This window comes from Heterocephalus glaber, unplaced genomic scaffold (genome assembly GCF_053883595.1).
Source record: "Heterocephalus glaber isolate CG9 unplaced genomic scaffold, H.glaber_assembly_v1.0 deba00001431, whole genome shotgun sequence".
NCBI lineage: Eukaryota > Metazoa > Chordata > Mammalia > Rodentia > Bathyergidae > Heterocephalus > Heterocephalus glaber.
In genome coordinates this window covers 1,770,680-1,786,388 of record NW_028258295.1, presented here as the reverse complement: position 1 = coordinate 1,786,388, position 15,709 = coordinate 1,770,680, and the positions used below count along the sequence as shown (strand labels likewise).

At 39.0% G+C, this 15,709-nt stretch overlaps 1 long non-coding RNA gene across 50 annotated transcripts in view; it reads left to right on the top strand.

The window, feature by feature from the left end:
* The window catches only part of LOC110346967 (uncharacterized), a 299,763-nt gene that overhangs the window by 88,852 nt on the left and 195,202 nt on the right, over positions 1 to 15,709 (top strand). For 49 of the 50 annotated variants that reach the window (XR_015451754.1, XR_015451741.1, XR_015451737.1 and 46 more), the window contains one exon: positions 719 to 861. The exons of the other annotated variant lie outside the window; for it this stretch is intronic. This is a non-coding gene — a long non-coding RNA (uncharacterized LOC110346967). The remainder of the gene's footprint in view (positions 1 to 718; positions 862 to 15,709) is intronic. 50 annotated transcript variants of the gene reach the window in all.

The window sequence follows — 15,709 nt, the reverse complement described above, 5'->3', positions numbered from 1 at the left end:
GAAATTAGGCTGAACCAGCACTGCAAGCAGTAAGGTCTATCAGGACCATGTAATCACCATGATGTGTCATTGGTAATTCTGGAAGACAATACTGCCAACCTTGCAGTTTGGATAACAGTGCTGATGGGTTGTCATTTGCGCTCCCTGGCTGCCTGCCTCTGTGATCAAAGATATGGCTATGACCAAGGGACAAGGAGTGTTTCCTCTTAGAAAGCTCACAGCTTGAAGAAGGATGGAAGCTTGTAATCTCAGTTTTGGGCTCAGACCAAGTCCAGATAGAGAAGTCGGGAGGACCCTGGGCATCAGGGAACATGAACTGAATACAGGCACTTCAGCAAGCAAAATACATAAAGTGGCACTATTGATTCACCTTTTATTTCTCTGGGTTTTAGCTATCTCATCTGAAAAGTGGTGTGAGGAGAGGGGCATGTGTTTTCTTTAGTTTATGCAGACAAACCTAAAGTATATCCTACATGATGATGTTTGATTCATTCCTTAATTTTTTCTCACTCTCCAGGATGTAAGGTTATTGAATTTAGGGCCTATGTTGTATTTATGTATATTCCTAGCATTACACATCACTAAGCATAAAAAGATATAAAAAGGAAGTGTTTTAAATGCTACAAATAAAGGTATGGTTTTTTTAAGGGCAACATATGTTGGATAACAGATGTGGATGTTGGGGTCATAAAGGAAATTATTTTACCTTTATCCCCAGGGATATATCCCACCTACTGATAGTGAAGATTCTGGAGTTCCACATTTGATTGTTTTCATCTTTGAAAGATATGGCGCTTCAGGGAGTCTTCACTCTTGCTGAGGAACTGAGACCTGGCGTAGCTCTGAGATGAAATACGATTGGTAAGTTTTTACCAGCAAGTTTAATATTTGTTTTCAAAATCAAACAACTACAAAGCTCTCCTCCATACTCATGGTCCTGCCAGAGAAGGAAGCACAACTTCCCAAGAGTCAAAATAAAAATAATGATTTATAATTGTTGACTGTCCTAATATGCCTACTCTACAGAGATGCGAATAGCATTTAAAATGACTTCTTTCAATGGAGAGATTTAACACGATCAATTTTATCAAGATGTAGTGAGGCTTATGGTCTCCAAGGAGGACTTGCTAGGGCCCTGCAGCCTACCAGCTTTCTTCAACAAAGCTTCCTCTCTTCTTCACTCAGTGTTATCACACTTCCACGCTGAACATTAGGATTCCGTTGTGAATATGGGTTCTCTAGGGCCCTGCTATGGTTCCTTGCATTGTTGGCTGGGGCACTGCAGACCCCGACTGGCTTCTTTTGAGGTTTCTGATGATGGCAATTTCAGTGCCTATATTTTTTGTTAACATGAAAAATACCATCTTATCCATTTTTAAGTGTAAAGGACAATTGTGTTAAATTCATTCTCATTGTCTTGCCTCCATCATCACCATCCACCCGCAGAGTGTTTTTTGTCTTGCAAAGTTAAAACCCCTATATCTGTTAAAGAATAATTCCTCCTTCCTCACTCTCCCTAGTTACCACCCTCCTACTCTCTATCCTTACGAATTTGAACTACACCATACAATATTCTTGTGTTGTGACTGGCTTATATCACTTAGCATAATATCCTGCAAGTTCAGCCATGCTGTAGCATATGTCAGAATTACCTTCCTTTTTAAAGGCTGAATAATATTCCACTGTACATAACACTACATTTTATTTATCCATTCAGCCATTCATGGACAATTTGTTTGATTACAGTTTTTGGCTATTAAGAATAATACTACTTGGGGCTGGGGATTTAGCTCAGTTGTTCTGTCGCCTGCCTCGAAAGCGCAAGGTCCCCAGTTCCATCCTCGGTACCAAAAACAACAAAAAAAGAATAATACTACTATGAACATGGGTATAAAAATATCTTTTTCAGTCCATTTTCAATTTTGGGGGGAACATACCCAGAAGTGGAATTAAGGGATCAAATAATAATGGCATTTTTAATTTGTTGCAGCTTCACAACTATTTTCACAACTATTTACTGGCTGCATCATTTTGCATTCTACTGTGCAGTATAATTTTTCCACAACCTCATCAACACTTTCTTCTCCATATTTTGTTTTTTAAAAACAGACACCCTAATCCTACTAGCATATGCAGTTGGGTCTCATTATGTTTGTGATTGAGCATTTCTTTAGTGTTAAGTAATAGTGAGCATGTTTCAGGTGTTCATTAGTCATTTGTATATCTTCAAAGAAATCTCTATTCTTTACCCATTTTTTTATTGGTATCAGGGATTGAACTCAGGACCTTGCACTTGCCAGGCAGGCATGGCGCCACTGAGCTATATCTCCAGCTCTTCTTTACCCATTTTTAAATTAGTCTGTTCTTTTATTGTTGAATTGTAGTAGTTCTTAGATATTTTGGGTCCTTTATCAGCTTTATGATTTGTGAATATGAATGGAAGTTCAGTGGGTTGTTTCTTCACTCTGTTAATCTCATCAGTATGGTATAGAAGTCTTAAATTTTTTATGCTATCCAATTTATCCATTTCTTTCTTTTGTTGCTTATGCTTTTGCTGTCATATCAAAGAAATCTGCCAAATCCAATGTCATGAAGTTTGATGCATCTTATGCAATACCTATTTTCACCTCCCATCTCTTCTGGTGACCTTCCTGAGTGTAGAGATGGTATCTGCTCACTGATGTGTTCTTAGCATATGTCTGGCATATAGTAAGTGCTTTCAGGAAATTATGGCTGAATTAAACAACTTTGTTAGTTATTGTCTTAGATGCTTTCTACTTGCTGGGGCAAAATGCCCAATCCCCTCAAATTAAAGAAGAACAAGTTTATTTTGGCTCACATTTTCAAAGGTATCAGTCCATGCATGGTCGGCTGGTCCTGAGGCAAACAAAGGATAGTGGAAGGATCTGGCAGAGGAAAGTTGCTCATGTGATGGGAATCTGGAAGCAGAGAGGGAAAGGAGGAGTGGGGAGGGAGATAAACCCTTCCAGGTCACAGCTCTAGTAACCGCTTCTGCCTCATTTGAACAGATCCACTTCCTAACGGCCCAGTCAGCTATAGATTCATCAGTGGATTAATCCACTGATGAGTATAGAGCCCTCATGATTAAGTCACCTTCCAAAAACCAAATTTCTGAACACACAAGGCTTTTGGGGGACATTCTAGATCTAAAGTATAATAGTTATAATGAGAATAAGCCAAATAATAGTATATTTATGATTTTCCATCACCATAATTATAGTAGCTTCAAAAGTTTTAGATACTGTGAGGACACATAAAGAAATCTCTGAACTAAAAGGATAATTCTTGGACTTTTAATAATTTATTTATTTTTCCCTGAGAATGTTTAATGGAATATTGGGTATTTGTGATAATAATTGTGTTCTTACCATGCTTAGTGATTAGTGCTTTGGTGATAATAATGACTGTGCCAATAGATTGTTTCTTTCATCACATGAGTCCATAAAACCCTCAGAAAACCAGTGGAGGAGGCAGCCGCTGGAGAGCGGGCCAAGTTAGCCTCGTGGCCTTGGGAAGGTTATTCCACATAGCTGAGCCTCCCTCAGTTTTATGTGTAAAATGAGGGTGAGTGGGTAGAGTACTACAAGATTTCTTCCAGTTCTAAAATGATAAAAGTTTAGGTGCTAGTGATAGGATACTCCAAATAGGAGTCATTACCACAGCTGGAAGAAATCAAAGACAAAATTCATTACAATATGGCTTCTCAAAGACAAGCTTTCTACCCTAGAAGTGATTGGGAAGGCTGTGAATCAGTCTTCAGAGTTATATTCTTTCTCTTGTGATACATGCTGTTGCGGGGAGGGACTTCTAAAATGAAATGAAATTACTGGTATTTTTTTTGGGGGGGGGTACGGGGGATTGAACTCAGGACCTTGCACTTGCAAAGCAGGTGCCGTGCCACTGAGCTAAATCCCTGGCAGGTATTGGTATTTTTGAACCAAGCACATGACATTTTTCAGCCATTCTAGAGTGAATCGTCTTGTATGTAGATATGTGGGTGGCACAACTAGTTTAAAATAAGGGAGTTTTGGTTAGTGCTGTACTTTGGGTCTGGAATATCCTCCAAAGGCTCATGTGTTGAAGATTGGCTGCCATCCTGATGCTGCTGCAGGAGGTGGTGGAACCATCAGAGGTGGGGCCTAGTGGGAGGTGTTAGGTCCCTAGGGTCCGCCCTTGAAGGGGATGTTGGAGCCCCACACTTCCTTCTGTCTCTCATTGCTTTCCTGACACCATAAGGTGAGTAGAATTCCTCTGCCATGTGTTCCTGCCAGGCTCAAAGCACTGGGCCAAGCAAACCATGGGGTGAAACTTGTGAAACTGGGAGACAAAATAAACCATTCCTCTTTATAAAATGCTTATCTTAGGATGTTGTCACAGTGATGGCAAGGTGATAAACACAGTTCCGCTATTATCTAAAACCATAAGTACTGGCCCCTACCCAACCTTGCTCCTCTCCCATGTTTCTCCTGGGTGAGCCTCAGTAGTGACTGATAAGCATTTACTACTACTCGCCTACCTGATAGATGCCTCTGCAAGAGGTGACCTGGGATACACATTCTGCCATGAACCCAATTGGACCTTGGTGAGGTTGAGTATTGGGCCCTCTTCATGGTGCCAATCAAATGACCCAGCAGGGCCATCAGGAAGATCTGCACTCTGACTTCTGCTCTTTCCAAGAGAAGTTTGGAAAAGTGATGTACGGGGCTGGCGACGGGTTTGTAAGTCTAAAATCATACAGATTTTACCTATTGTATTACATACACAGAGAGACTAAATTTACTTAAAAGTGTAATTAATATTTATTACATTATATTTTCCCCTCCTCTTCAAAGACAGGAAAAGTCAGAGAAACTTTCACTGAGCACCTTTTATTTGCTAGATACTATGCCAGATGTTTACATTAATTATCCAATTAATGCTCAAAGAGTTCTATGAAGGAGTCATTTTTAGACCTATTTTAGGACGGAATGGTTGATGTTCAGAGAGGTTAAGTGACTTGGTCAAAGTCACACAGCACATAAATAGCAGAGTCAAGATTTCAAAGCACATCTTTTGGAAGTAAAGGCAGTGAACGGACTTGGACATTGTAGACTGACACAATCAGCAATGATGGGAGCCTGTTTTCCCTTCCTCCCACTGCTTAAGTTGCTAATTTGCTTCCTTCTTTTGGGATATCCAAAAGGGGCAGCTCTCAGCTTTGAGTCTTCTGGTTTTTACCTTTGCTGAAGAGCAGATACCAACCATTTTCCCCAGAGCCCACATTCTCCATGTTTCATCTGATTTGGGTGGTAACACTGTTGCTTCCAAGACAATGATCCAAACACAAATGAAGCTTCCTCTTTCCTGACTCGGCCTTGCAGCACCTTCTTTCCCCCCTTTTCCTTTTTCTAAATGTCCTCTCCATGTGTTCACTCCCTGCAGGGCCCTGGTGAGTGTGATGATGTCCAGATGCCTGCTCTGGGGCTCTGCATTCACAAAAGGCCAAGTTGACATCCATTCTGCATCTGGCTCATTTGATGCCAGAGGACTGAGCGCTAGGGTCTCCTGAGAGAGCCAGGAAAGATTTGCCTCCTGCAGAGGTCTGGATAAGCCTCAGCTAATCTCCATGGCTTCTTAATGGCACACCTGCTTGTCCGCCAGCCAGCAGCCTCCTCGCTCATTTCCCGGTGGACGGCTGGGGTCAGAGGGCCTCCAGAAGCCTTTTATCTCCCACCACCCCACCAGGCCCCCCTCAGCACCTGGGTCTGCACTTAAGACTTCCTTTGAGGAGAGGTCAAGACGTTGCCCCTCCCCAGAAAGGGGCCAGTGGCCTTTTCCTTCCTTTTGAGGCAGCTTGCTTGTACCCTCCCTCCAAATAAAAGTTTGATTCAGACTTTATCATGCATGGCTCAGCACATGGGGGCTAAATTCATCCGAATTAGTTTCTGGGCTGCTGAGCTGTGAACACATAGTAGGTGCTCAGTAAGCAAAGACAATTTCTGATTGTAACCTGTTGACAAATCCAGGCTGTTTCATTGCTGGACTGTAATAATAACACTGACAATATGAAAAATATCAGACAGTCCAAAGTCAGTTCTCTGTACCTGTTTGAGGTGGAGGCTTTCCCCTCCCTCTTTTCCCAAACCACATCTTCCTTCTTAATTATCTTTAGAAGCAGTTAGTAGCTAAATTGATTTGTTTTCTCTAAGCATTCTGGTTAAGATGGGTAGCCAGAGACTGCTGCCCGGTTTTGGAAGCTCCCAGGGATTATCTTCTCTCTCATTATCGCTTCCTCTTCCTCTTTCTCTTCCCCTTTCTTCGTTTCCTTCTCTTCATTTTCCTTTTTCCTCCCTCTCTCATCATCTGTGCATGAAGTGGAGACAGATCATTTCTGAAGTAATTTGTATGAGAGTGAGACTTAAAAAATCTAATTAAAACAGCTGCGATCCTCTCTTTCTTTCAGCTCATTAATTGTTGTGCTTGTTTATAATTCTACATTCCCCTAAATCTACTGATATTTTTTGAGCCCAAGTTCGTGAGCCAGGTAAGACAGAATGAGTCTGGCCCCAGGGAAGCTTTAGCATAGCTGGGAAGATGCACCATTGGAGTTACAGAATGATTAAATGATGGATTGATGGCCAGTTTTAATGTTAAAGAAGGAAGGGGGAATTAAATTAAAAAGCAATTGTTTATATTATGGGTCAGGTATGCTCTCACAAGCTTATTTATATGTCATTTATCTTCCCAAGTCATGAAAGATAGGCAATATTATTCCTATTTTATACATAAAAAATGGAGGCTCAAAGGCACTGAGTAATCTGGTAGATTAGCTGCAGCACTGAGACTAAAACTGAGACAACACAACTAACACTTGTGAATCAGCCTGTAATTTGAACTTGGAGCTGGATCTGAACAACCCTTGACCGTGTCCTGTTCAATCTATACACAAACATGGCTGCAGGAGAGGCAGAGAGTATTGCACAGGTGGACATTTTTGATACTTAATAGTCCAGAGTGTTTTTAAAAGGATAATTATGTAATGATAACTTATTAGCTCATTGTTAATTTTCCCTGTCAGTTTTGATTGCATATGTATCAGGCTATATGGTATCAGGCTTGAAGTGATGAGTTTTACTTACTTTAACACAAGTGCTTTACCTCTTCCTCTGCCTGCGCCCTCCCCATTGGGATGTTTTGCACACTGAAACACTTTGCATTGTCTTCCCTGATAATGTGTGTACAAGCGATCCCCACCCTGAGGTACACAAACAGCAAGCAGACACAATCTAAGAGACTGTAGATCAGGGCCCACAACACTGTGGCAGAAAGTGAAAAACAAAACAGTCACAGCTGGGTTCAGGATAATAGCACAATAGGGTAAGTGTGAGAGAGTCAGGGGGCAGTAATGGGCCTGGCAAAGTAGGGCAATCTAAAACAGAGACACCATCTGTGGGATCTGGACAGTTGTGAGTGACTCGGAATGACACAATATGGAGATCTGTTATACACCACAACAAATAGTACTAAAGTAATCATCTGGCCTTCACAATCCTCAGACATTCTTTGTTTGAAATACCACTTTCCCAGTCATGAATACCAGTGTAGCCATGGTTATAAATGGCAAGGCTATTAATTGTTTCTTTCCCCAGCTAATTAAAGTACAAAAAGTGAGAATCAAAAAAATTGAAGCTGTTTTTCTTCCCTTAATTACTTCCCCTTAACTCATAGTAAGCCCTGCACATGCCCTCACTCCATCTCACTCAAGTTCAATAAACAGTCGTATCAATAAGCAACTATATCACAAGTGACTGAGAATGAAACTAAGTTTAGTTGAGCACGTTTGTGTGGCAGCCATGATTCTTCGTATTTTGTGTATATCATCTCATTTGGTCCTCACAGCACTGAGCATCGTCTCAATTTTAAAAGTGAAGAGGAATATCTTAGTCACATTCCCATCACTGGGACACAATACTTGACTTCTGCAATTTAAGGAAGAGAAATTTATTTTGGCTCACTGTTTCAGTTCATCGTTGGCTCCATGGTCTGCTCCAAGGCAGAAACAGAATGGTAAAGGGGCATGGCAGAGGAAAAGGTGCTCAACCCATGACGGCCAGAAAGCAGAGGGAGAAGGGAGGAGCCAGGGACAAGAACACACCCTTCCATACCCTCAGTGAGCTGCCTCTCACCAGACCGCACCTTCAGCTACTGAACTCATCAATGGATGAACACATTGATGAGTATAGCGCCTCCATGATCCAATCACCTTTCAAACACAGGAGACTTTGAAGGGATATTTTAGATCTAAGCTGTAACAAGGAGGCTCAGAGAAGCACAGAAACTTGCTCAACGTTGCCCTGTGATAGAGCCAGGATTTTTGTTTGGGTCCAGATGACTTCTAGGTCTATGCTTTTTTTCTCTGCACCCTATTTTGCCAGAGGTGGAAGAATCAGTGAGTGCATTACATTTTATCTCAGACCGCTTTCCAACTATCCAACTTATTACATAATAAAGGTTTGTTTGACATGAAATTCTTCTCTTTAAGCCTCTGGAAATCTAGAATTGACTAATACAAGCTTTCAAATACTTGGAATGATTTTTCTATGGCCCAACCTTAATTGAAAGAGACAAAGGAGAGGCAAAACAGTTTAAGAGGTCAGAGAAACCATTAACTTCTAGAATATACATTTGTTTCAATACCATTTTCAGCTTAATTATCTATACCTTCTATCCTATTGAACTGTGACTGCTAAGATTTTGAATGATAACTCACAGGTATGGAAAGGAGCTAAACCACTAAAGAGGACCAAAGGAAAGTGTAGAAGAAAGAGTACTGATTCTGAAAGTCTGAGATCATGGATTTAACCCCATGTGCAATCACATAGCCTAGGGCTCTGGGCAAATTGATCGTTCTAACTTCAGTTCCATTAGCTGGAATGTAGGCACAAAGCTCTTCAAAAGGCAGTTGGGAAAATTCAGTGAGATTATGTATATGTGAATCACACAGCATAAGAGGTGTTGTACTTGCTCAGTACATCTTAGTTTCCTTCGTAAGGCATAAAAGTGATTTCACCCATAAGCGAAACAAAGCAGATATTGGTCACTTTGAATTTTTCTGTTTTTACCACTAGAGAAACATCTCTGAAATGGGTCAAGAAGGTTGTGGAGACTTAAGTCATTTTGCATATAGTATGATCCCAGTATGGAATTTATGCCATGACAATCAGTTATTCACCTATATTATTTCTGGTTCTACCAGTGAAGGCTTATATATTAAACAGCAACAACAAAACAGGTTTAAGCAACTCCCAGTAGAATTCTCCAGTTTATTGCTATAATTCAATAGCCCAATTTTCTCTAAGCAACCTTAGCTAAGGGGCACAAATGATATAGTGGAAGGCTTAAATCTTGATGTTATTTGCACTTCTCTGTAATCTACTGCTTTATGGCTCCACCTTATACTTAGAAATTCAATTGCCACAGAGACATTTTTTTTCTTTTTCTCATGAATCTGGATAAATTAAGTGCATACTAGTGATTCCTACATGATGAACACCATGGGGAAGAGAAAGGCCTTGAGAAACATCTTTAGTTGTGTTCACAGGTGAGGCTTACATGGGATAACATTGTCTAGCATTGTAGCAGGACAGACCTTGCTTTGGGTCTTGGATTTACCACTTGTGATCTTATGTTGGGAAAGTGATTTAACCTCTCTGCACCTCAATTTCCTTATTAATAAAATTAATAATGTGTCAGCTCATGGATTACTGAGTAAACAAATTATTAAATAAAATTAGCTTTCTGTTTGTCTTATTAATTTCATTTAGCTATTTTCTAATCTCTCTCTTGAGATCAAGGTATAGTTTATCCCCAGTGATTGTAAAAACAGTTCGCACCTTGGGTTGACCAGATGGGCACTGAACCACTTAGGGCTTCTCAATTGAAGACAATATAGCTCTGTGATGTCAACCTTTGCTCCTGCCATTTCTCTCCCTACTTCTCTTGCTCATTCTCCCCTCCCTGGGAGGGAGGTCACAGTGTTAATGTCAAGAAGCAGATGTAGGGCTTCTGTCAGGAATACTGAGCACAGAAACCATTTTATCTATCTACAATGATTTGTTTCTTACTGTAGAGACTACTCTTTAGCATTATTGATCTCTGTCTACTGAGCCACATCAGATGCCTTTGACCTGGTTTGCACCCAGAGCAGTCCAAGGGGCCACCTGAGACTGTCTATACTGTGATGGATTTAGTCTCCTAATGTTTGCATGTCACTTTTTGTTTTGCCTTGAAGTGGTTGGTACTCTTGCAGGTGGAGGCAAGGTCTATATCCTTGGCATCATGCGTCTCGATACAGTAATGACATCTCTTGGGGTCACATTTTCTCCTCCTCTTCCCCTCCTCCTTCTCCTTTCCCTCCTTCATTCCTTCTCCTTTTCTTTCTTCTCCCCCACCTGCACTCTACCATTGAGCTATATCTCATTCCCTTTTATGTATTTTTTTGTTTGTTTATTGATTTATTTATCTAGACACATAATCTCACTAATTTGCTGGACATGAACTCAGATTCCTGAATAGCTGGGATTACAGGTATGTGTAGTGGAAAAGTGTCTCAAAACTTCTCCAGGAAGTTGGTCAATATAGTTTTTGAATGAAGCAATGAAGGGATGGATAATATATTATTTAGTTGGCGCTATAAACAGAAGTTACAGGATGTGGTGAAGAGGAAAAAAATGACTTACTAGGGATACCATCTTTTTATCTTTTTCAGTTTCTTCCTAGAGTTGAATTTTTTTCCTAAATTACCTTCTAGGGCTCTCATGAGAAATTGGAATCTTTTTTCTGTATTCTTTTATTTCACCCTTTTAAAAATCAGCTAGAATTACTAGTCTTCTCAATTGCTGTTACTTACTAAACTAACTTACTCTGGCTGACCATATCTGATTCTGTGTCCTGCATGATAATCTAAGTACCCTGTCATTTGTGTTGTCTCAAGACAAGTGTCAGTGCTTCTGGAAGCTTTGAAGCCCTAAGGTCACTCAGAGGGAATAATAATATGCCTAGGGAAGGTAGAATAGCCCTACTTGAAATACTTAATTTTTCACAAGAGAATGATGAGAATTTGAGTGAGAGGCAAATATGTTGCAGAAAAGTAGGCTTCTGGTCCACAGACAGGGATCAATAAAGGCTCTGTCTAAGCCTTAATGTAAACCAGAGATTTGGGATGAGAAATTGGTTGTAAAACCTCTGCTTAGGAGAGATTTAATTTGATTGCTTATTTTAAATTTCTTGTCCCCCTAATTCATCAACTGTATCAAATTTCACTGCTGCATGTCTAGTATCCTTCTTCTTCTCTGTCTCCGTCTCCGTCTGTGTGTGTGTGTGTGTGTGTGTGTGTGTGTGTTTGCGTGTGTGTGTTCCAGGTGGGTGAGGATAGAGTGATAGAGTGTTTAAGGTAATGATCTCATCTGAATTTTAAAATCCATTTCATTCTAGAATGGGCAATATTATCAAAATCATTATTAACTAATCTGTATATTCAGTTATAGTTCCCAGCAGGTTGAAGACAAAGAGTGGACTATCAGACCATAACCCATAGCATAGTTTTCTCTGTGATATAATCCTTTTATTTTTGCTGATATGGCTAGCACCAAGCATCCTAGTACATCACACACTCTATTGCTTTAGCTTGTTGCCATGACAACCTCAACATTCTCCCACAGTAACAGAATTTAAATATGTGCTATGAATTTGAAAAAAACAACTACAAGATTAGATAAAACCCTCGTCACATCAATCTGTTTCATATAGCATTTTGGGACATTTTCCTTAATAACAATTATTGCATATAAGTTTTAGGCTGCAAATCTACATTTAATCCTTTCTGGACACTTGAAAAATATGCAAGCTCTTCTATAAGAAATAGGCAAATAAATACTTTATTCAGTTATTAACTATGTCTCAAATGCCCAATAAACCACTGTGTTAAGTTCATATATTAGTGTACGCTGTAGTAACAAATAGACCAACACTATATGACAATTTTTTAAAATAAAAATTTATTCCTCTCTTTTATAGTGGTACAATCTGGTCTCTACTAGCTTTCTTCAATGCAATGACTAGGGATCCTGGTTCCTTCTGTCACGCATATTGACAGAAAGCTCCTTACTGCTCATTAGCTTCTGCATCCATGTTGTCAAGAGCAGGCAAAAGACAGTGCATTCACCAGCTTTCCACCACCATAACAAATACCTGAAATAATCAACTTATAAAGAGAAAAGGTATCTTTTGGCTCAGTGTTTTAGAGATTCTAGTCAATGATTAGGCAGACCCATTGCTTTTAGATCTCTGATGAGGGATGCTGGATGGCAATGGGAGAATATGTGATTGAGCAGAACTGTTCACCTCATGACAAGGAAGCAAAAGAAAGAATAAAGAAGGAGCTAGAATCTCATAATCCTTCAAGGTGGTGCTCCCAATGACTTCCCAGTAAGGCCTGCATCTCAGTGGTCTACCACCTCCTGATAGTGACAAGGTAGAAACCAAGGCTTTATTCCATGGGCCTTTGGGGGACACTTAACATCCAAACTACAGTAGAGACCATGACACATTTTAAAAGCCACAGAACGAAATATATGACCTCTGTTCATTTTCCATTGCATAACACCTATCTTATAGCTTCAAATACATATAAATGGAGCTGGAAAATATAGTCTCTGGGTTTTGAACAGCAACTCTGTCTCAACAAAGGAAAGAAAACCATGAAATTAAGACTTGCTAGTTAATTTTGTCACCAAGCAGGTAGAAAGATGAATAAGACATGCTTATACCACATGAAGGGTTTTCAGTTTGTAGGGGTGAAAGCCAGTAAACATGTATGTGCTGTAACAAAGAGACAAGCTGAGTACCATGGGGAGCAACTGCTTTTGCTTGTCAGGGTTGGAGGTGCTGTGGGCACTGCATTCTAAGGCAGCTGTACCTTAGAATGATAAGGAGAACAGTTGTACAGTATTTTTAAAATAATGAACTTGCTTTAAAGCATGTGTGTAGGAGTGGGAGGCTAGAGGAGATAGAAATGAAGAGGAATAATTAGATAATGTAGTTGTCCCCACTGTTTCCTAAGCAAGAAGCCTATTTTTCTCCCCCTCTCTCTTTTTTTTCCATTAAGTTTATTGGTACATGTTAGGTATAAAATACAGTTACATTCATCATTGGGATCTTGTACCTTTACATGAGTGTCTTGGTTATTTTTTCCCCTTCCCCTGCCCTCCCTTCACCCCCTCCACCCTTCCCTATTTGCAAAGACTTTGTTTCCATTTTTTCCCCTTCCTCATATTTTTTCTTTTCCCTTCTTTGCTATCACCTGCCCATGCAACATCCTCTACCCCTCTAGACCTTTTCTTCCTATTACACAATATCAATTATACATTTTTAAAATTACAATATCAAGATCTAGAAGACATTACCACAGATTTTACAGAATTGAAAAGGATATAGAAAGCATATTACAAAAATCTTTTTTAAAATAAATTGGGCAAATTCTAAGAAGTACCTTGGAAGACAAATTAATGAAACTGACTCTGGAGGAAATATAAAATTTGAATAGGACCTATTAAAGAAAGTACATTCCTAGCTTGAAAACCTACCTATATGACAACAACAGGCTCATATACATTTTAACTGATAAATTATATCAAACATTTAAAGCAGAAAGAAAAAGCCATATGATCCTGTCAGTAGTTGGAGAAAAAATATTGGACTAAATTCTACAGCTGTTCATGGTAAAAGCTGTCAGGAGACTAGAAGTAGAACAGAACCTTCTCAACAGATAAAAGACATGTACTCCATACTTTCAACAAAAATACCTTACATGATGGAGAAGATACAACGCTTTCTCCCTAAGGTGGGGAACAAGGGCAGATATGCTTACTCTTCACCTGTCCATTAAACTTTGAAACATAGGCCCAAACCAAAATAGTCCGGCAATAAAATGACACAGTTAGGATAGGATGGCAAGGTAGAAGTAAAATCTTTACATGTAGATGAAATGATCATCTATGGAGAAAATACTAAGAAATCTCTAGGAGCCCCTAGAACTTGTATTTGAATTTAGTGGGATTAGAAAACACAAGGTATATATAAAAATTCAGGTCTATGTATACTTGCTATAAATGAAGAATTGGATATTGAAATTTAAATGTTATGTAGGAGTACAATGGACCTAGAAAAAGAAAAAGAAAAAGAAAACAGTGTTGGAATTTAGTGCCTAATTTTAAGACTTCTTCTAAAGCTACAGTAATGAAGGCAGTGTTGGTGTAAGGAAAGACAAATAGATCATTTGAATAAAACAGAGAATCTAGAAATAGAACCACACATGTATGGTCCACTGAGTTTTGAAAAATTATTTAACATTAGCATTTTATAGTATATAAACTCAATTCAAGAGCCGAGGAAGAGTGTTTTCACCAAACGGCAATAGAACACCTGGCATCCATATATAAAAAATTAACCTCAACCCTTTATTTTGATACATAAAAATAACTTGAAAGGATCCATGAACCTAAATATGAAATACTAAAACTATAAAATTTTAAGAAGAAATTATAAGGGAAAATGTTTATGAATTTAGGGTAGGCAGGAACTACCTAGGATACAAAAAACATGATGTATAAAAGAAAAAAAATTGATAAATGGGATTCCATCAAAATTTAGAACTTTAAATGACATCATTAAGAAAATGAAAAGTAGTCCTTAAAGAGACCATATTTATAATGCATATAACATATGACCAATATATATAAAGAATTCTTAGAGCTCATTAATAGACAACCCAATTAAAAAGTAGACACAAGAAGAGGATAAATAGCCAGTACAGCACAAGGAAAGGTGTGCAACTCTACAATCAGAAAAATACTAATCAGTACAATAGCAAGATTGAATTATACACTCAGGGTGATGAAGTTCATGACTTTTTCTTTTTGTTGGATTCTCCCCCTTTACATTTAATTTCTTGTCACACCTGATGGATTCATTCTGCTTGGCTTCCTGGGGTTGTGACCCTCATTGTCTGTTTCTAGGATAGTAAATAAAATTTAATAAAAATTTATATAAAATCTATAAAATTTTTTGGAGTGCTGGTTTGGTATTCATGAAGCTCCTAAGGTGCTCTTTGTCATGAAAGTATCTTATTTCTTCATCAATTTTGAAAGATAGTTTTGCAGGGTACATGAATCTGGGTTGGAAGCTGTTTTCCTTTAGGGCTTCAAATAGGTCACTCCAAGCTCTTCTTGCCTTGAGGGCTTGTGTTGAGAAGTCTGGTATGATTCTGATGGGCTTTCCTTTGTATGTGATTTGTTTCTTTTCTCTAACTGCTTGTAGAACTGTGTTCTGCTGTTGGGTTACTGAAAGCTTAACAATTCTATGCCTATGTGTAGATTTTTTTTGATCAAGGCTAGTTGGAGTCCTATATGCCTAGCTTATCTGTATGTCAAGTTCTTTTCCCCTGCTTGGGAAGTTTTTTGCCATCACTTGTGTGAACAGTTTTTTATAATGTCATCTGCACTCTCTCCTGTTTCTTCGTTGACTCCAGTCAGTCTTATGTTATTCTTCTTTGCATTGTCTAGCAGTTGCTGGATTGATTTCTCATGGTCCCTCACAATTTTGAAGCAATTTTTCTTTTCCTGGTTACTAATTGCAATCTTGTCTTCTATAT